At 39.7% G+C, this 20,961-nt stretch overlaps 1 protein-coding gene across 7 annotated transcripts in view; it reads right to left on the bottom strand.

Annotated features, from left to right (window-relative positions):
• Positions 1 to 20,961, bottom strand: part of znf385d (zinc finger protein 385D) — a 506,886-nt gene that overhangs the window by 457,025 nt on the left and 28,900 nt on the right. For all 7 annotated transcript variants that reach the window (XM_062984389.1, XM_062984388.1, XM_062984387.1 and 4 more), the window contains exon 2: positions 5,404 to 5,535. The gene's annotated coding sequence lies outside the window, so the exon portion shown is untranslated. The remainder of the gene's footprint in view (positions 1 to 5,403; positions 5,536 to 20,961) is intronic.

The raw sequence follows: 20,961 nt of genomic DNA, 5'->3' as shown, positions 1-20,961 counted from the left end.
ACATTAGATTGATCAATCAGCAAGGACCAGTTCCTCTCCTCATAAAATCGTCTAACATCTTCTTTATATTGTCATGTTGGAAATATGCTGCATAATTTTTGCCCACTCATTTTTGACATCAAATCTCTATATTGGCTGGATATCCACCAGACTGTGCCATTTTGTTTCAGAACTCTGAAGCTGGTATAAATCAGTCCCAATTCACTTCATAACGATTGATTTTGCTTTTCAGGATTTGGTCAAAGTGGCTGATTTGTGCATCTTCTTTTCCAGTTCAGCTCTGCAATATGGTTCCCATGGCACAACAGTTATAGCTGGGACCAATCTTTCCAAGCAGATGATATGGTCATACCCCAGTACTCACAAACTATGGCAACATATGGGGGGAGGGGGGTAGAGCAGGTATAATATTGCAATTAAAATGGCATCTCTTCTAAATCATTTTCAATTAAAAGGGTACCAGTACAGCATGAATCTAGCCTGGACATATTATTCTCATCCAAGTGTTTTTCTCACAAGATCCAGCAATTTCTGTGTAACAATCTCATATATAAGTCAAAGGCCGTTTTCTATGGATTTTGATGACTCATGGGAAAGTTAACAGTCCTTCCATGGAGAGGGGAAAACAGCAATGCGAACTTAGGAGGCCAGCCACCACCGACATTCTCTTCCCACCCCCAAGTTTTAAAAGTCCAAAAGCAGTGGACATATTAAGTACAGTAGAGGCTCACTTATCCAACCTTTGCTTATCCAACATTCTGGATTATCCAGCACAGTCTGCCTCCCGCCCAGATTCACAGCTGTTTCTCTAAGCAGTAAGGACTGAACTTTTTACGGATTTAACTTCTGACAATGTTGTTGCTGTAAGTTAATTTTATCCAACTCTATCCTTTTTGTAGTCATTTTTTTGCAGTCAATGTTTTCAATGCATTGCAACGTTTTGGTGCTAAATTCGTTATGTAGTAATTACTACATAACGTTACCATGTATTGAACTGCTTTTTCTGTCAATTTGTTCTAAAACATGATGTTTTGGTGCTTAATTTGTAAAATCATAACGTAATTTGACGTTTAAAAGGCTTTTTCTTAATCCCTGTTTGTTATCCAACATTTTTGCTTATCCAACTTTCTGCTGGCCCAATTATGTTAGATAAGCGAGACTTTACTGTAGTTAGAATCATGGAATCATAGAGCTGGAAGAGACCATGGGCCATCTTGTCCAACTCCCTGCCATGCAAGTAAAGCACAATCAAATTACCCCACTTGCCTTTCTAGTCTTCTCAGAGAAGGGGGTGGTTCCTTTTTATCTAAAAGAGTTAAGGTACAATATCCACATTGATCCGTGGATAAGTCAAATGTTCTGGGGATTTATTTTTTTACTAAACTTTTTAGACTTACACAGGGTTTGCTACTCTTGAAAGGAGATGCTTTATGTAGAGGAAATACCATCACAAACCAGTTATTCTTAAATCAGTGCAGTTCATTTTCAACATAGTCAGTTCATTATGCTTGTTAAAATCATTTAAACTCTTACTGCTATTAGTCCTTCGATGTATATGTGGTTTTCAGGGCACTGTAAGGAAAACAGGGAGACAAATGCTTCAAGGAACTTGCCATTTTGGTTTTGACAATGGCAAAGATAAGGAAAAGAAGGCATAAAAGGAATTGAGATATACAGATTAAAGGCTGTGTACTAAACCAAATAAGCCTCAGGGTGACAAGATACAAGAGGAAAGGGACCTTTGATCTATTCTAGTAGTTGTGCAGTTAAAATGGAAATTGGTGAGAGACAGCATGGGTAGTGGTTTGAGGTCTGGGCTACATCTCTGGGGAATGGTGTGTCAGTATGGAAATCCAATGGATGACCTTGAGCAACCCACATTCTCTCAGAGGGAAACAAAGGTAAACACTTCTGAACAAATCTTGCCAATAAAACTTCATAATGTCAAATAACAACAACAACATATCATGCTACATGGCTGTTAAATGAACAGATTCCCTGCCCTCTCTGGTCATCCTAGTAAGCAGGGCTTTTAAAAGCCTTCCTATGCGGTGATTTCTTTTCATCCAAAAAGCAATTGTTTAGCTGGCATATCATTAAATAATGCACATGCCTACTTAGTATTTTTTTTAAAAAAAAAACTTAGGCTTGCATATATTTATATTTATATGAAGCATTTGAGAATGCTAATGCTCATGTAATGCAAACATTTCATCCATTTTGAGCTATTATATTTCTCTGTATTTCCAATTACATTCTCTGTAAGTACACTCTACAAGAGACAAATTATTATGTAAATGTATTTGCAGTTCAGGATTGTGCTAAATAATTGCTAACGGAAATGTATTATTTAGCTGCAGGCTATCTTGCTACATTAGAATTAAAAAGTAACTGTTGCTATTCCAGAAATGGCAAAAATCACCAGGCTGATGTCAACATCAGTTGGCTTGTCTTTATCATGATTTCAAAGTTAATTTACATCTCAACCCTACTTTTTAGTAGAAAGCAAGTTAGTTATTTATAGTATGATAGAAATTATCATAACTGTTATCAGTTTAATGACATGAAAGAAATGTATTTAGTTGGTTTTGATTTTTTTTAATGTACACCACGTTTACATGGATGTTGGGTCACCATTTTAATATACTTAGAATAACATTATTTGTGAAAAAAGATGATAAATTAACCAGTGAATGACATCAATCAAAACTCCGATAAGATAAAACATGCCCTGTTTATCCATCTATAAATAACATTGATACACATCATTGTAAATGTCACAAATGGCAAGTACTATCTCTCCAAGACAACATTTCTCCAGCACTGAATGCCTTTCTAATCAAATATTTGCTACAATTCCACTGGGAAACAGAAATGGTGCTTTAAAATCAATCAAAACTGTGTGTAATCCTAACCATATCAGATATCTGAAGAATCTATGTCACCATTAGCAATGTGCTAGAAACCACGAATGCTAAAACCAAATGTATCTACTGCTGAACACTGTGGGAAGCTACCAAGGTATGTTGGAATATTACCTATATTGTAGGGGGTTTCTGAATTTCTAGGCCATTTTTGCACACAGCTAACACAATTATTATATATTACATGCACACAAACTGAAAACTGATACAGTAGAGTCTCACTTATCCAACACTTGCTTATCCAACATTCTGGATTATCCAACACATTTTTGTAGTCAATGTTTTCAATACATCATGATATTTTGGTGCTAAATTCGTAAATACAGTAATTACTACATAGCATTACTGCGTTTTGAGCTACTTTTTCTGTCAAATTTGTTGTTAAACATCATATTTTAGTGCTTAATTTGTAAAATCATAACTTAATTTAATGTGTAATAGGCTTTTCTTTAATCCTTCATTATCCAACATATTCGCTTATCCAACATTCTGCTGACCCGTTTATGTTGGATAAGTGAGACTCTAATGTAATTATAGATTATGGTTGGGCAAAGTGTAGTTCTTGACATGTGCCTGGACTGTAATTTCCAGCAGCCTGAGCCACCATAACCAGCACCATAGCCAGGGGGTAGCTGTCCTCGTGGTTTTCCAGGTTAATTTAGCCCGGAAAACCGCAGGACTGATGTCTGGACTGCAGTCCAGACAGCAGAAGTAGTGGGTTTATCCCGCACCTTCCTAGAAGGTGTGGAATAAACCCACTCTCAAATTAACTCACCACAAACCAGGGTTTTCCTGGTTTGTGGCAAATTAATTCGTGTTTTCCAAAAACGTTGTCGGGACAGCCCCCTTTTTTTGTGGGAAGTCACGCATGAAAGGGGCTGGCTGGGCTCCTAGTTGCTTTGGTGATTGATCCTTGCAAAATGGGTGTCAAGAAAAATACGTATCTGCTTATTCTGCTTGACTTTCCAGCAATTTTTGATACACTTGACTTTGATATCCTCTGAGATTTCTACCTGGGAATGACCTGAATTCCAAACATACAATTGATCTGAAAATTGTTACTTGCAGGCTTTGTTTGACCAAATTATTTGATATCTATATTAAAGAAATGCAAAAGCTCATCCTTTGTGGTTGATTGCCATCTATATACAAATCATGCCTTGTATAATCCCACAAAAATCAGCCTGATTGTGCCATAATGATATACAGTTATCTATTACGCTCCTCAGAAATAAGTGCCATTGAGGTCAGTAAGATTTACTCCCAGGTGCATGGAATCAAATAGATAGCAGCTAAATTGTATGTACTGATAAGTAAATATATATGTATGAGTATATTGTTAATGTACTTTAGTAGTATATTCCATATCTAAACAATATTCATACATTCTCACTCCCCTCAAAAATATAATAAAAATTGTCTCTGTGTACCATTGTCATGAATCATTGACATTTTCTCTGCTGAAAAGGACTATGAGATTAATTCTAAACACATGACTGTTTAATTCTGCTTGATGATTATGCTACATCACTAATCAAACTGAAAACCATCCAGAATGTAAAGATACGATTACTGCTTTTCCGAGATTTAAAAAAAAGCCTAAATATTAATCAGACCTTAAGGACAAATCTTTTCTCAAAACTCCTAATGAAGCACCTGCACTTCGCAAGGAGGAAAATAATAATTATTAAAGCCTATGAGTTGCAGAAGGTGCTCTGATTACTCAAAGATTTTTTCTTCAGTCTCCTGTAATCAAGTTAATTATTGCATGCAATAACTCCTATAAGGATTACACTATATTTAACAAAGTAGGCCTTGTGCAGGAGTGTTTATTAATTATCACAGCTCCTTTCAAAACTCTGTAGCTAGTTAATATTTCATTCTTTAAGGAAATGTCTGCTACATCACAAAAATTACAATCAGTTCTGTTGCCTAAGTTAGATTTTAGCTTCATTATAAAAAAGAGACCCCAGTGTGATGCTCTCTGGAAAGAGAGATGGAAAAATTGTGTCTCTCAAGGTGAGGTGACACTCAAAAAAGACTTCTAAATGCAAAAGAAACATGCACTTCAGTCTCAGTTTCAGGAATGCATCCTAGCGATTAATTGTATGCTTGTACGGATATATGCAAAGTTTTTTCTACAGCTGTTTACAAACTTCTAATATATAGAGTAAGCATCCAAGACATGTTGCCTGCAATTCATGTGGCAAAATGTTATAGCTGTCTATAAGTAAAAGCTAGATAAGGACAATGTCCTGCTGAATAGTCATAGATGATTCTTCATGTCATTTTGATTGACAATAATGTGTGCCTACTATGACAGAGAGGTTAAGGGAATGTTCCAAAACATTTCCATGTGCCCATTCAGAAAGGTTATTCATAATGCATAAATGCTTTCAGAAAAGCATTCTAAAAGCTTACAGGCCATATGTTATCATCAGATCTGCCAAATGGGTGGCAGCAACAGTAATTTACTCACCTGTTTATTGTATTTGGCAGCTGTCTCTCTGCTTAATTAAGGATTTACTGGTAAGCTTCCATCCTTGAAGAAATTTTAGTCTCAAGGCGCACCCACGTATCTTTCAAGCCTCCCAGCCAGAGTATTTGTTTCCTACAATGGAAAAACAAGAGTGTTTTTACTGTGCTTTTTCTCATTGTACTTCTGTGTATGCATTGTACAAGTATCTAAGACAAAGGGTTTATATGGCAACCATGAGCACCACAGCACCATCCACATGTTTCTATCACTTGGCACCCACCAAGGTTCCCTTCCCTTTTAAAGTAACATAAACAAATGTTTGTCAAAGGTTTTCATGGCTGGAATCACTGGGATTCTGTAGTTTTCCAGGCTGTATGGACATGTTCCAGAAACATTCCATCCTGACATTTTGCCCACATCTATGGCAGACATCCTCAGAGGTTGTGAGGTGTTGAAAACTAGGCAAGTGGAGTTTACATATCTGTGGAGTGCCATCTGCACATTCACACTTGCCTCAAGCAGACAAGAGTTCTTTCTCCCACCCTGAACCTTCCACAGATATATAAACTCCACTTGCCTAGTTTCCAACAAACCTCACAACCTCTAAGGATGCCTGCCATAGATGTGGGCAAAAGGTCAGGAGAGACCTTTCCACTGCATGCTGACAGTGGAAATTTTGCCATCCTTGTGGGAGCCTTCAATCATGTCCCCACATGAGAAGTTGGAGCTGACAGAGGGAGCTCATCCATGCTCTCCCTGGATTCGAACTGGCAACCTTCAAGTTAGCAAACCAACCTTCAATTTGGCAGTCCTGCTGGCACAAGGGTTTAACCCATTGCATTACGGGGGGCTCACAGTGTGCTAAAAGACTCAGTTATTTAAAAAGTCATTCTAGTGGTCATTTATTTATTTATTTATTTATTTATTTATTTGGGGCAAACAAGTAGAGAATAACATTAACCACTTTTCCTCATGAGGAAGTTTAGAAGATAACATAGGCGACTTTTGCTGTACACATATTTTAACAATTTAACAAAAAAGAGATTAAAAATGTCATACGCAACCCCCTCGTCCCCTACTTGTATCCATCCCTTTTCCACTACAGTGGAGGAGCCCCCGGTGGCAAAGGGTGTTAAAGCGCTGAGCTGCTGAACTTGCAGACTGAAAGGTCACAGGTTCGAATCTGGGGAGTGGAGTGAGTGCCTGCTGTTAGCTCCAGCTTCTGCCAACCTAGCAGTTCGAAAACATGCAAATGTGAGAAGATCAATAGATACCGCTCCAGCAGGAAGGTAATGGTACTCCATGCAGTCATGTTGGCCACATGACCCTGGAGGTGTCTACGGACAACGCTGGCTCTTCGGCTTAGAAATGGAGATGAGCGCCAACCCCCAGATTCAGACACAACTGGACTTAACGTCAGGGGAAACCTTTACCTTTACCTACTTGAGTCTCACTTATCCAATATAAACAGGCCATCAGAACGTTGGATAAACAAAAATGTTGAATAATGAGGGATTAAGGAAAAGCCTATTAAATGTCAAATTATGTTATGATTTTACAAATTAAGCACCAAAACATCATGTTTTACAACAAATCGACAGAAAAAGCAGTTCAATACTCAGTAACATTATGTAGTAATTACTGTACTTACAAATTTATCACCCAAACATCTCAATGCATTGAAAACATTGACTACAAAAAACATCGGCTACTAACAAATTGACTACAAATAGATAGAATTGCATAAAATGAACTTAGAGTAACAACATTGTCAGAGGTTAAATCTGTAAAAAGTTCTGTCTTTGCTGCCTAGAGAAACAGCTGTGAATCTGGGCGGGAGGCAGACTGTGTTGGATAATCCAGAATGTTGGATAAGTGAAGGTTGGATAAGCAAAACTCTACTGTATTTTCCCCCTCCCCCTCCCTCTCCCGTTCATCCCCCTCCCTCCAGGAACAATCAAACATTTCCTTTATCATTCATTCTGTTTGTTGAATCATAAGGAGAGTCTGATTTAATTTCTTACATTTTCTGTTGCCCTTTGCCTTGGCTATCAGTTTTCCCCATTTACCTTCCTATTTCCCCCAGGGGTATTCCATTGTATATTTATTTTTCCCATCCATCATGTAATCTTGAAGCATACAGTCTGCTAAACGTTTGTACCGTTTTTGTATATCCCATTTTTTATGTTCTTTCCATCCTAAGGCAACCTGGGCTGCAGCTAACGTATATTTAGTTGTCTTGCCCCAGTCTTTATTGCCACGATTCCCTTTCAGTTTCAGGGTAAAAAATGTTGCTTATTCAACTCTATTTTTTGCTCTAATAATTCCTCCATTTCCCTCTTTATTTTTCTATAAAATTCTTATACCTTGGCACAGACCACCACATATGGATAAATGTTCCAGTTTCCCCACATTCATACCAACAGATTTTAGATGTTCTTTTTGTAATATGGGCTGTTTGCTGGGGGATCCTATACCATTTTGTCAGTATTTTCTGTTATATTTCTTTAATCTTTAAATGTTTAAGCTTTTTGATTGGATTTATCCACAGTTCTAAGTCTTGATGAATGTCCCTCCCCCAAGAGTGCATTCTGCTACAGTCTTATTGAGATTTTCCCTGACCCCTGGCAGATAGCCTAAGTGCCCCATTATCCAAAATAAACTTACCCCAAAGAGTCTCTTTTTAAACATATTATTTAGACATTCAGACACTCATTAGTTTTTAAGCCACTTCTGATAAACTCTTCCATTTACACAATACCAAAACAGTTCCAGTGTCATAAACACTGTCTTTCTGTGAAATGCTACTATTTGTGCTGTTTGCTGTCCTGATTACCTCTGCAGAGGAGAAGCTATTCTATATGTGTTCAAACACCTTTTTGCTGGCTAATGGAATTAATTACTTGCTAGTAAACCTAGTCGTAATAATTAGACAAATACTATCATAAATGTGCTGTTAGGAATTTTCTCTCTCTCTGCTTTACAACTAATTTTAAAGATCACTTTCAATGAAACCTTAACAAGTATAGAATACACAGGCAGTCTTTAAGTTACAAATATGGTTCTGTAGGTTTGTTCTGAAGTTGAATTTCTATGTAAGTGAGAACAGGTACATTTGGAAAGTCTAAGGACCTTATCATAAAGGCCCATCGATTTTCCCCACATTGTGGTGAATCCATGGGCTCCCAGTGCGGGGTATAGAGAACCCATTGTGCTATGCCCCACATCACCTTCCTTACCGTGCCCACCATCCCATGGGAGGAAGTGTCACCGCCCAGCTTCCCCCATTGCTGAGAAGGCAACATGGGAAGACTCCCGTGTTGCCGTGGTGGCAGCATCAGACGCTTCCTCTCCTGTTTCGGCATGGAGCCCAGCTGAAAGTGCCTGTGTGTTGTGGCCAGAGCTCCATACTGAAAGTGGAAGGGAAGCAGATTACAACAGGAAAATTGCGCATGTGATGAGGTGGCAAATCCAGCCAGTTTTTTTGTTTGTTTGTTTGTTTTGGGTAGCATAAGGAAGGGTTAAATTTGTTTTGTTGTCTGTGCCGCTGTTCAGAAGGTTTCACCTCACTTTCTGTCCCTGTTATAATTGGATTTTGAAAAAAATGGTTTGTTGTGGAAACAAGGATTGGTGAGTGAAGACCTGTTTTCCCCATAACTCTTTCAGGAGTGACTTCTCCTGCCAAGGGATAGATTTCTCTCACTTCCTGTTGTCTCACGCATGTTCTTAACTATGAGTCATTTGTAAATCAGATGTTTGTAATTCAGGGACTGCCTGTTGTGGTAATCTGTGGGTTTTTTCTTTCTTTTCAAATGTTTGATAAATTTTGTGCATTTTGCTGGTCCTAATAAATGTATTTATTTACTATGAATTTAGGGTATTTTCCTTGTGAAACACCAGCTTACTTTGTTTTATGAATTTCATAATTATCCTCAGACATTATTTTTGTTCCTTGGAATATTTCTTCTATGGATGACACACAAACTATCTGCTGTTCCCTGGTATTTTTGCAAGCTTATTAGTATTTTTTCCATATGTTTGGAACATTTCTCTGGCTATGATATATGAAAAATGACTGTGTCAAGAAAACTTCATTTTAATTGGATTTTTGGCTGAATGCAATAGTAGTCATATATGGATATAAGAACAATATAGGAGATTTTTTTATATAGCTCTAAGCCACAATGTAGCATAAGCAAGTAATAATGAGCAAATGTGAGTGTTATTTAATTCCCTGACACAAATCTGAGCTAGCATCAAGGGAATGGAGCTTTGACTTGTTAGAACAGATTCTTTGATGAGTACTTACTGCATAAGTTGGAAGCTAGGCATGTTGAAACAGCTGAATGTTCTTAATGTGAGGAATCTCTAATTTTCAGCATGAGAACAGTTCCTTTATTATTGGTAAAATGTATGACACTATGTAGGGAAACTGATTAAGAAAAGAATAGAAATGTTTGCACACGGTTATGACCAGCCAATCTTCCCCTAGACCAGAAATCAAAACATAAGCACCACTCTGGCCATTTACTGTTATTTATTTACTTATGTTATTTTATCTTCTTTTTCTTCAGCATTTATCCCGCTTGATGGCAAGGTCTGCTTTACTGATTTGTTGTTGCCATTTCACCTGGTCATGTGATGGATCAGGGTGTATACCAGCAGTCTTCAGATTGTTGTGCAATGTGTCCAGCCAGCATTGCTTCGGTCATCCCTTTGGCCTCTTGTCAGGCACTTCTAAATCAAGAACAATCTTGTGAATGGACTCATCTTCACCTCGGAGATGATGACCATACCATTTGAGGCATGATTCCCATAGTTTGTCAGCAATTAGAGCAATGCTAATTGCCTCTTTTCGGATTTGGTCGAGGCGTGTGACGCCAGCTGTTGTAGCATCCTCATTTTCATAACTGATGTGGCATTCTGCTTCCTTTGTTGCTAGTCAACATTCGGCTCCATATATTGCAGCAGGCCTTACAGCCATTTGATAGATTGGGCATCTTCTTTTCATAGTGTATACCAGGGGTCCCCAAACTAAGGCCCGGGGGCCGGATGCGGCCCATCGAAGCCATTTATCCGGCCCCCACAGCACAAGGGCACAAGGGGTCTCTTCTTCTCTTACAACCCTTATTATTATTATTATTATTATTATTATTATTATTATTATTATTATTACTAACAACATTGAGGCTGGGTGGCCATCTGACAGGGGTGCTTTGCTTGTGCTTTTGGTGCACAAATGCAGAAGGGGATTGGACTAAATGGCCCAAGGGGTCTCTTCCAACCCTCTTTATTATTATTATTATTATTATTATTATTATTATTATTATTATTAGTATTAACATTGAGGCTGGGTGGCCATCTGTCAGGGGTGCTTTGCTTGTGCTTTTGGTGCACAAAGGCAGAAGGAGGTTGGACTCAATGGCCCAAAGGGTCTCTTCCAACCCTCTTTTTATTATTATTATTATTGTTATTGTTATTATTAATGATTATTGCTCGGTGGCCACCTATAGTCCGGCCCTCCAACGATCTGAAGAATCGTGAACTGGCCCCCTGTTTAAAAAGTTTGGGGACCTCTGGTGTATACCATTTCATCCAAGCTGCATTAATCTGTGTGGTAACCGTCAAAGAGGTGGCCATCTGAAGTTATCGTTGATCTGAGATACTTGAAGGTTTTAACTTTTGGGTGATCCACCCCATCCACCTGGATGGTACCAGTCTCCTCCTCATTGGTCGTCAAGTACTCCATCTTTTTGACATTGAGGCAAAGACTGTTTAGCACCAACTGATCACTTGTTCTCAGAAGCAAGTATTACGTTGTCAGCATACAGAAAAATCCAAGGTGCTGGTTTTAAACTTTATACTATGAAATTTTATATTCTTCTTATATCTTATTTACAATAGATTTTACAAAAGATAAAATAAAATGTACAACACAAAAATAAACAGAAAAGTAGCTACAATAAAACAGCTACAATTAAAATTGAGTCTAAAAAGCTTGATAACATAAAAATGGTCAATTAAATTATAAAAAATGATACCCCATTTCATCTCTCAAAATGGCTTAACATAAAAGCATTAGGGATAACACAGGAGCCCAGTGACTGGGTTCAAAACATTACCAGTTCCTTATATTTTCAGTTGGAAGGCCAGCACAGTGTGCTAACTTGAGTGTTAGACTGTTAATCCTTGCTCATCCATGGAAATTTACTTGGTGACTTTGGGAAATCACTCTCTCTGTTAGTCTCAGAAGAAGGCAAAGGCAAATCTTGCCAAGAAAAGTCAGTAATATGGTTGCCACAGTATTGCCATAAGGCAAAAGCAACTGAAAGGCACACAGTAACAACACTTAGCTGCTTGGAATGTCATTACACCGGATGGACTGCATTGTTGTGCATAGTCACAATGGTACCTTCCTCTCCAGGAATGTAATACATAACAATGTGTTGTCGAAGGCTTTCATGGCCGGGATCACAGGGTTGTTGTATGTCTTTCGGGCTGTGTGGCCATGTTCCAGAAGTATTCTCTCCTGACGTTTCGCCCACATCTATTCTCTCCTGACATTTCGCCCACATCTATGGCAGGCATCCTCAGAGGCTGTGAGGCATGCCTCACAGCCTCTGAGGATGCCTGCCATAGATGTGGGCGAAACGTCAGGAGAGAATACTTCTGGAACATGGCCACACAGCCCGAAAGACATACAACAACCCTGTAATACATAACATACTTATGTTACCTTTGGATCTACCCAATATAATAGAACCTAGAAGCTTTCATTTCTTATCTATATATGATGTTCAGGAAGAATATATGTTAGCATCAGTCAGGGCCGGCCGGAGATATTTTTTGATGTGAAGCGGGGGTGCTGAAAAGCGCCCCCGCCACCGGCGCCATGGCCCCGCCCAGCGTGCCCTGGCCCCGCCTCCCACGCTGCGTGGGAGGCGGGGCCAGGGCGAATAGTGAGGGGGATGGGGCCAGAGTTGGCCCCGCCCCCGCCCAGCGTGCCCTGGCCCCGCCTCCCACGCAGCGTGGGAGGCGGGGCCAGGGCACGCTGGGCGGGGGGGGGGGCGGGGCCAGAGTTGGCCCCGCCTCCCACGCTACCCCCGCTCGCCCGTCTGGCCTTTTGTAGCAGGCCAGACTTCAGCGGAGGTTCCTCCAGGCCGCAATCGCGGCCTGGAGAAACCTCCGCTCAAGTCTGGCCTGCTAGAAATGGCCAGACAGGCGAGCGGGGGTAGCGTGGGAGGCGGGGCCAGCTCTGACGCCGCTCCCCCCCCCCGCCCAGCGTGCCTTGGCCCCGCCTCCCACGCAACGTGGGAGGCGGGGCCAGGGCACGCTGGGCGGGGGGCGGGGCCAGAGCTGGCCCCGCCTCCCACGCTACCCCCGCTCGCCCGTCTGGCCTTTTGTAGCAGGCCAGACTTCAGCGGAGGTTCCTCCAGGCCGCAATCGCGGCCTGGAGAAACCTCCGCTCAAGTCTGGCCTGCTAGAAATGGCCAGACGGGCGAGCGGGGGTAGCGTGGGAGGCGGGGCCAGCTCTGACGCCGCTCCCCCCCCGCCCAGCGTGCCTTGGCCCTGCCTCCCACGCAACGTGGGAGGCGGGGCCAGGGCACGCTGGGCGGGGGGGGGGGAGCGGCGTCAGAGCTGGCCCCGCCTCCCACGCTACTCCCGCTCGCCCGTCTGGCCTTTTGTAGCAGGCCAGACTGCAGCGGAGGTCCCTGCAGGCCGCGATTGCGGCCTGCAGGGACCTCCGCTGCAGTCTGGCCAGCTAGGAAAGGCCAGACGGGCCAGGGCGCACTGGGCGGGAGGCGGGGCACCGTCAGGGCGGTGCCCCGCCTCCCGCCCAGCCTGACGGCGCCCCCCCGGGCCTGCGCCCGAGGCGGCGGCATCAGGGGCCTCAATAGTGGGGCCGGCCCTGGCATCAGTAACTAAACTCAAGATCATACAGCAATAACACAGAGCCTAACAATCTGCCTAGGCAGTTTTCTGTCCTTCCATCAGCTACTGCAGCTGTTATTTACCACTAGGCATGGGAAAAGAAATTCAGAGAAGAAGCAGTTGGTCTTGTCTTGGAAAAGGAAGAAAATTGGTTGTACTCACAGGTGGAATGCACCTTACTTCTCATTGAAAGTAAACATTAAAATTATTTGTAAATCTGAACCAGATGCATCATCATCATTTGACTTGCCTCCCACCACCACCATCAGTAAGGAGCAGCAACAGTGGCCCTTCCTGGGACTTGACCGCTGCAGAAGGGGACATTCTGAAAAGGGTTCAAAAGTCTGAAAAATAGCTTCTTGCACCGTGCCCAATGAATCAGGTGATTACAATCCAAGACCTACCAAATGAATTTTCTCCTACACGCCATGATTAGACCCTACCAGCAATGGACTATATTGTTGAATCAGTAACAGGTTATCTAGCAAAATGAAGGGTGAAACAAGTCTGCAGCCCAGATACAAGAAGCCAGGAAAAAGTAAATGAAGCAATTCAAGTATAGTCCAAAGTCAAGAAAAAATGAATGTGGAGAAAACACTATAAATCACCCAAATTAAGATGGTTGAGAGCAACAGAGACACTGAGGAGCTGTCTCCAAAACACCAGGTAGTTAATTAATCAGAGTCTCCTATTTAACATCTGCTGGAATGGGCATAATCTCTCTCTCTCTCTCTCTCTCTCTCTCTCTCTATTATTTAGGGTGCTGGTATGTTTTTAGTGTCCTCAGTATTTGCCACCTCTTGCTAGAGAGCCCTCCAAAGTTTAAAACTGGCTTTAAGGTAAAGGGTACTCATTCAAACAATGCTCCTCATGATTATGGAATTTTCTTCATATAAATTTAAAACTGTTTTCCTTCTGGCACCAATTCAAAAAATGTTCTCATCTCAGTGTCTCTTAATATCTCTGTCATTTTATTTTCTGTGATATTTTGTCATTTTCAGTTCCTGGGTTTACTGGTTACTTTTAGTTTAGAATATTATACTTTCGTATAGTACTCTAATGTTTTGGCTTCTGTATTGTTGATCTTTTTTGTTTATACTGTGTTATCATCTTACTTCAAAATACTGTAATTATACAACGTCAAGAGAAGTTTGCTTTTTGGTCCTTCATAATTACAAATAATGCAATCATTTTCTACTTTGTTTCCCCCTACTCTCCCTTTTCATTGTACAACAGCTTTTCTTTTGTGGCAGAATATCTGCACAACAATATGTTCAAATGATCTTTTTGCTGCAGGACATTATTAGACCCTACCAGCATTAGACTATTCTGACCTAGAATGTATTTCTGGAATTTCTTCCCCTGGGATATGGTTACTGCATATGCTGTATTGATGGCAAATAGTGTCCTCCATATAAGCTTAGATTACTGCTTCAAGCATATGACTAGTTTTCTTGCAGATATCTACCTTAATAACAGTCACTGAGGTGCTTTATAATCATTTTCCTTTTAGAATCATTAAGTTAGGAAAAGACAGGTCTTTAGGAAAAAAGACAGACATGTTAAAGAAAGTCTGGATAGTTCAACACTGGTCTTTTAATATATTATTTATGGAAGCATTTGATATTAAACTTCCATGTATAAAGCACATTTATTATGATATGGTTTAGTAAATGGCTAGATAAATGAGTACATCATTATAACAGACTATTAATATAAACTCATTTTTTCAGTATGGTATCTTGTTATGGGGCTTTTCTCAGCTCTAAGTGATACAAGCTCATATAGGTATCAAAATAATATTCAGCATTGATGAGATGTTCACTAAGGTCCTAGTTAATTTGAAAGCCTTTATATTTTTCTCTCTTTTTCTTAGGACTGATATGTATCAGTGCAGGTGCACATTGAGCACTCTTGCCGGTGTTCTGTTATACATCTTTGCAACTCAGTAAAAGGATTTCTTAGCACCTCTGCTTCATACATAATTAAGTATATGTAAAATAATATATGTAATGCAACAGATCATACAGGACTCTGGAAGATGTGCTCAAAATTACAATTTTGATTACAATCCTAATTCCCAATTTCTTGTGAATAAATGCCGCTAAACTAAACGGGAATTATTTCCACATAATTTGTGCTATAAATTACATAAGGTACCAAGCATCAGCTATGATGAAACAGAACATAGACTAAAAGGTCCAAGGCAGGCTGAGTGTTAAATATGAAGCATCTTTTTTCTACTGAGGGATGCAATTAATAAGTCCTAACAAAATTGCCATCCTGGACAAGTAGTTCTATTTGTGCAGAATGAAACCCAAACTGTCATTTCCTAATTCTTGTTTCCTGACTGCATGAATATTCCTCTTAAAATAATATTAAAATATATTGTAAAACAATGAACAAGTTTTCAGGGTGAAAATAAGCTTATTTCCCATCCTCCACAATAAACTTGAGTAAATGGATGCTTTAACTCCCATCAGTTGGGGAGTATACTAATATTAAAACAGAAAATATGAAACAGATTCATAAGCCTCTGCTTTCAGTTCTGCCCTACCCTCCGCTCCCCATCATGCAAAGATTTTGTGTGCTTATGTATTTGGGTACAGAAATAGGGAACATATTCAATGTATCTGTTTTGTCTCATTGGTAACACATTTTTATTTAGAACAAAGCCTTTCAGATTTCCCAAAAACAATTCTAAAACACTGGCAAAAAAAATAGTTATCCTGAACTAGTTACATATGGAATATATGATTTAGCAGATAAGCCACTGTAAGATCTTGCAAAGGTAAAGAAAAGCTAGTGTTCCCTGAAAAGATGTTAGATTGGGTTTGCTTTGGTAAGATCTTACAATGACATTCAATAAATTATTAAATTGTGAATTATTAATAGTCAAGATATATTAAGTACAGGAAATGCTCCAATATTCATAGAGTCAGGATGCAATAAGTAAGTACCAGCTTTAATCAGTATCAGCAAATTCATATTTCAGAATAAATGGTAGAATACAAAACATTTGTTTTTAAGATGACCAAGCAATTGGATGTGCCCAGTTGAATTTTCTTTACTAGGGAACAGAAAAAATGTCCTCCTCCATCACCAAATATGCCACATGAAATACAGCTTACCTTAACTCTTATTTTAAAAAAGAAACCAGGCTCCTTTCTCTGAATACACTTGTGAAAGGTAAGAGCTTAGTCCATCCCAAAACCTGGAAGGATCACCAATCCTCTCTACTCTGCCATGGCACCACATGTGGCCTTTTTAGATGAAAGCCATCCGGTGAGGTCTTGAGTCTTCTTCCTCAAATTGGGAAATTGTGGTAAAAAAACCTTCTTGGTCCCTGATTTTACCTGAGCTTGGCAGCCTGGAAGCTGAAACATACTGTCTCTGGACATTTGCTATGATAAGAGGTTAACTGTCTAACAATGTGATGTCAGTGGTTCAGTGCACGAGTTCCTTGGGCACTGCTAACACAGTCTTTGTCTTAAAAACTCAGCAAAAAATTGTGTGTGTGTGCGTGCACAAGCACATATGTTGAATACACTGATTTTTGTTAATCCTATACCTGAACACTCAAAAATGCACCACAAAATGTTCAAGGAGTCTCAAGACAGCTTAAAATCTAACAAATTTACTATACTATAAACTACAAGATAGCCTGTATCCATAACATGGTCGTGATTTAAGGCATTACAGTATCTTGGGTCATTTCTGTTGTAAAATACTAATGCAGTACCCTTCAGAAATTGTTAACTGGAGAATGGTGATACTCAGAAATCAAACAACCATGAAATATATTGAACACATAATCTCAAATTGTATATTCTTGTTTTTATTCCAGACTGAGTATCATGCAGCTTCAATATTTTTTAAAAAAATATGGGGGAAAACTCAGTTGGTATCAATGGAACTTTTTAATCTTTAAGCAATTTTATGCATATTTATCTACTCACAAAGAACCTCATCAGATGGGGTTTTTCTTCCTCTTAGCATGCTTCTGGGACGGAGCCAGGATGGAGTTCACAAGAGCCCATCATATGACACAGGGCTATTTCCGAGAGGGCCCCATTGGGCTCCGTCCTGGCTCCATCCCAGCAGCAAGCTAAAAGGAAGCCCTGAGGATACAGGTGGCTACCCGTATCCTTATTGAAGAATCGGGGGAGAGCCAGGAAATGTTGTGGGCACTGCCATCTGATGAGGTCCTTATAACCTCATCAGATGTCTGGTGGCAGTACTGTTCTAACAGCTAGGCATAAAGGCCCTAACCTTGCCCCATCCCACATCGCCAACCAGCTAGTGATCACATGGATGAAAGGGAAGTGTGCACGCAGTGTACACAGCTTCCCTCCGTTGCCCAGACCTGGCGCACACTACGCACACTTCTTGCTTCCCTCTACATGATTGCCGGCCAACTGGCAATGCAGGACAGGGTGAGGCAAGGGCCTTCATGCCTCGCCGTAAAGAGCAGAGCTGTTGCCGGCTTCCGCTGGTGGTTGCCAGCTAATGAGGCTCTGAGTCTTCTTCCTCAAATTGCAACATTTTAGATTAAAGAAAAATGCATGTATAAATATGGTTTTATTTATTTCTTAACTGTTAAAAAGGAAAAGGTAAATAGTTTGTTTTCCCTTCAACTCTCCTTTGTCTTTTTCATGCACATATAGAAACATACTTCAAAATCTATTGCTGCCTCTTGGTAACTGTCAGAAGATGAACATAAACGGGATAACTAAGAAGTCTGATCATAGCCCTTCCAGTGTGATTTTCAAAATGGTAAGCATGCAGTGTAAGGTTATCTGAGGAATCACTTTCTGGCAGATATACATACTTTCTTCTTGCTATATTTGCATTATTTTTTTTTGCACCTCACTGTGCCTAAACATATCTTTAGAAAGGAGTATAAATACTGTGTATTATTGCTTTCAGCGATTTAGTTCCCTTGCATGAAGCTGATCTGACCCCATAGCTATTAGAAACAAAAGAACTATCCACAGAAAACTGTTCAGCAACCAAAGGGACAACAAGTGCTCTCTCTCTCTCCAGCACTATAGACTGTATGAGCACTTGGGTATTAACATGCCCAGTGGGAGACTTTGGATTTGAATGCTTTTCATCACTGAAGAAAACAGTACCTTTACATACAGAAAATCATTCCTTCACTGGGCTCAAACCTGTGTTTGCATTTTTGACAAACCATCCTATCCCACAGAACAAAACCATGTTGATACAATATGTATTTCTATAGTATTCAGGTTAAATTTTCTCTCATCAAGTGATGCAACAGTCTCTTATTTAGCAATCTACACGACCCAAATATCAAAGAACAAACTGAATTACTGCCCAAACCCTGAAAGGGGATGGATAGTCATAGTGTCTACTCTTTCAAAAGAATAAGAAGAAACACCACAAAAGCAGTGGATTTCCTCTTGTGGCTGAAAAATGTATGTGTTATAAATACATTGGACTCTACAATTTATTAGGAGATTAATGGCCAAGTGAAATGTGAACTTCAAATACTCCAAGGAACAGAAAATGTAATTCACATGTTTCATGCTATCTTCAAAACTACTCTATTTTTTTCAAATGCCACAGTAATTACACATACAGCATTCCTCCCAGATCTTGTCAGATTTCTCCTGACACAACTTCATACTCAAACTCTTTTCACAGAGGTTTCACATCTTTTTATAAAGCATATATAACTACTTAGTTGTTGTATTCAGATTTGCTTACAATGATTTATGAAAATGGAGTGAAACTATTTCCTTATTTGTACACATTGCATCGCTATATGTATGGACCATATTATTTTCCAGAACTTGGGACACTGTACTTGCTTCAGAAACGATCAAACAGATAACCTTGTAAACAGACCTACTTACAAACAGGCTGGTGAATTACTGACACTGGGAAGCTATAACTTTCAAAGTCATATACATCAACCAAAGAGAATTATGCTCAAAGGAGAAAGAAATGGCAGTCCCATCTTGTTATACAGGCATTTATAGCAATATATTTATGTTCACCCTGCCACTGTCAAATGTGATCACAACCCTGTGATCTGAAAAAAAAACAGATTAAAGAGGCCACTGGGAAGCAGGAAGAAATCCAATTTGTAAAATCTGGGCAAATTAAACTGACATGAAATGCACATCAAATGTTGGCATTGGCTAGATCCTTCCCTCCTGCCATTAAATTAAAATCATTAAAGTTTTGTAGTAAAATGTGCTAATTTGTTTCATACACTGTAAAGATATCATTATAACGTTACATGAAAAAGAATGTTCATTGCACCGGGTACTTGTTACTTTATTCCCCAAAGAAAGTTATTCATTATGTATGCATTATATTTTGAAATACAGAGCACAGCACTGGGTATGTGATGGGTTTCCAGCACAATTTAACACATACAGTTATACTAATTGATAGTAATAGCTGTCTTGCATTCCGATTAAGGAGAAAGGAGGAACATAAATGAAATAAAGAAACAGTATTTGAGCAAAGTATGACAGAAAAAATATATTTTTTTTCACTTCCATATATTGTGGAAACAATCCTCTTCCCCATCTAAGGCTGATCTTGATGGTCAACTCAAATTTGCAATCTTCAAATAACCTGGTCTATTCCTCTCTCTGACCTTGCATTGCAGTTGTTATTGTGTACCTTCTAGTAATTTCTAATTCATGGAAAGATTAAGACCCTTCCTCACTGCCTGCTGTAGACCAGTTCTTGCAGGACCTACAAGCAACACAAGCCCTCCTTTGAGAGCAGTTTGATCAAGCCAAAGTGGTAACTGGGACACATACACACACATGTTGGGGAGCGCCAGGCTGTCCTACAAACAGTTTTCTTTGCACCAACCCAACCAGAAATAGTACACTTGGTTCATCCATCCATTCCACATTGTAGCCCAGATTAATCCCATCATTTTATTTGACTCCATTCACCCTACATTTAATTGATTCAGCCTAGCACTGGCTTCATTGCCTCACTTTGTCCAGGACTCCAACGATCATCCTTCTCTTATCATCGGGGATGGTGTAAAAGAATATGAGATGGCTGAGATATAGGGCAGTGTAGATCCATCACAACAGTCACCTGCAGTACCTGGTGGATTGTGCTGGATATGGGCTAGAACAGAGGCTGGATCTACACTGCCCTATATCCTAGGATCTGATCTGGATCCTCTACTTGGACTTTATTCTGGTTTATGGTTTCTTGACCTCTGACTGTTTGTTATCAGATATGTTCAGTGCTTGGGCTTTTGAACTTCTTTCTGGCTGAGTGTTAAGAGTGGGGCATTCCCTTCTCAATAATAAACAAATACTAAGGATGGATCATAAACTACAAGCCATGATATAATAGGGACATTAAATATTATTGCAGCAGATTCCCATATACATATTAAAGTGAATATGTTATAACAGTGTCTGCACAATTTTCAAAAACAAAACTATACTTATATGTTATCTCCGTCAGCATATTGCAGTTCTCCCACCAAGAATAGTCAGCAATCTTCTTTTTATTATTGTCTTTTAACAGATGAAAAATCTGAAATACTTTTCCAGTGGCAACAGAAATTGTAGTGGTGGTAACATATTTTCAAGAAATATATTACAAGTA

The sequence above is a fragment of the Anolis carolinensis genome, chromosome 6 (assembly GCF_035594765.1).
Source record: "Anolis carolinensis isolate JA03-04 chromosome 6, rAnoCar3.1.pri, whole genome shotgun sequence".
Classification (NCBI taxonomy): Eukaryota; Metazoa; Chordata; class Lepidosauria; order Squamata; family Dactyloidae; genus Anolis; species Anolis carolinensis.
The sequence above is the reverse complement of the archived record's forward strand: the minus strand, read 5'-3'. Positions and strand labels throughout refer to the sequence as shown.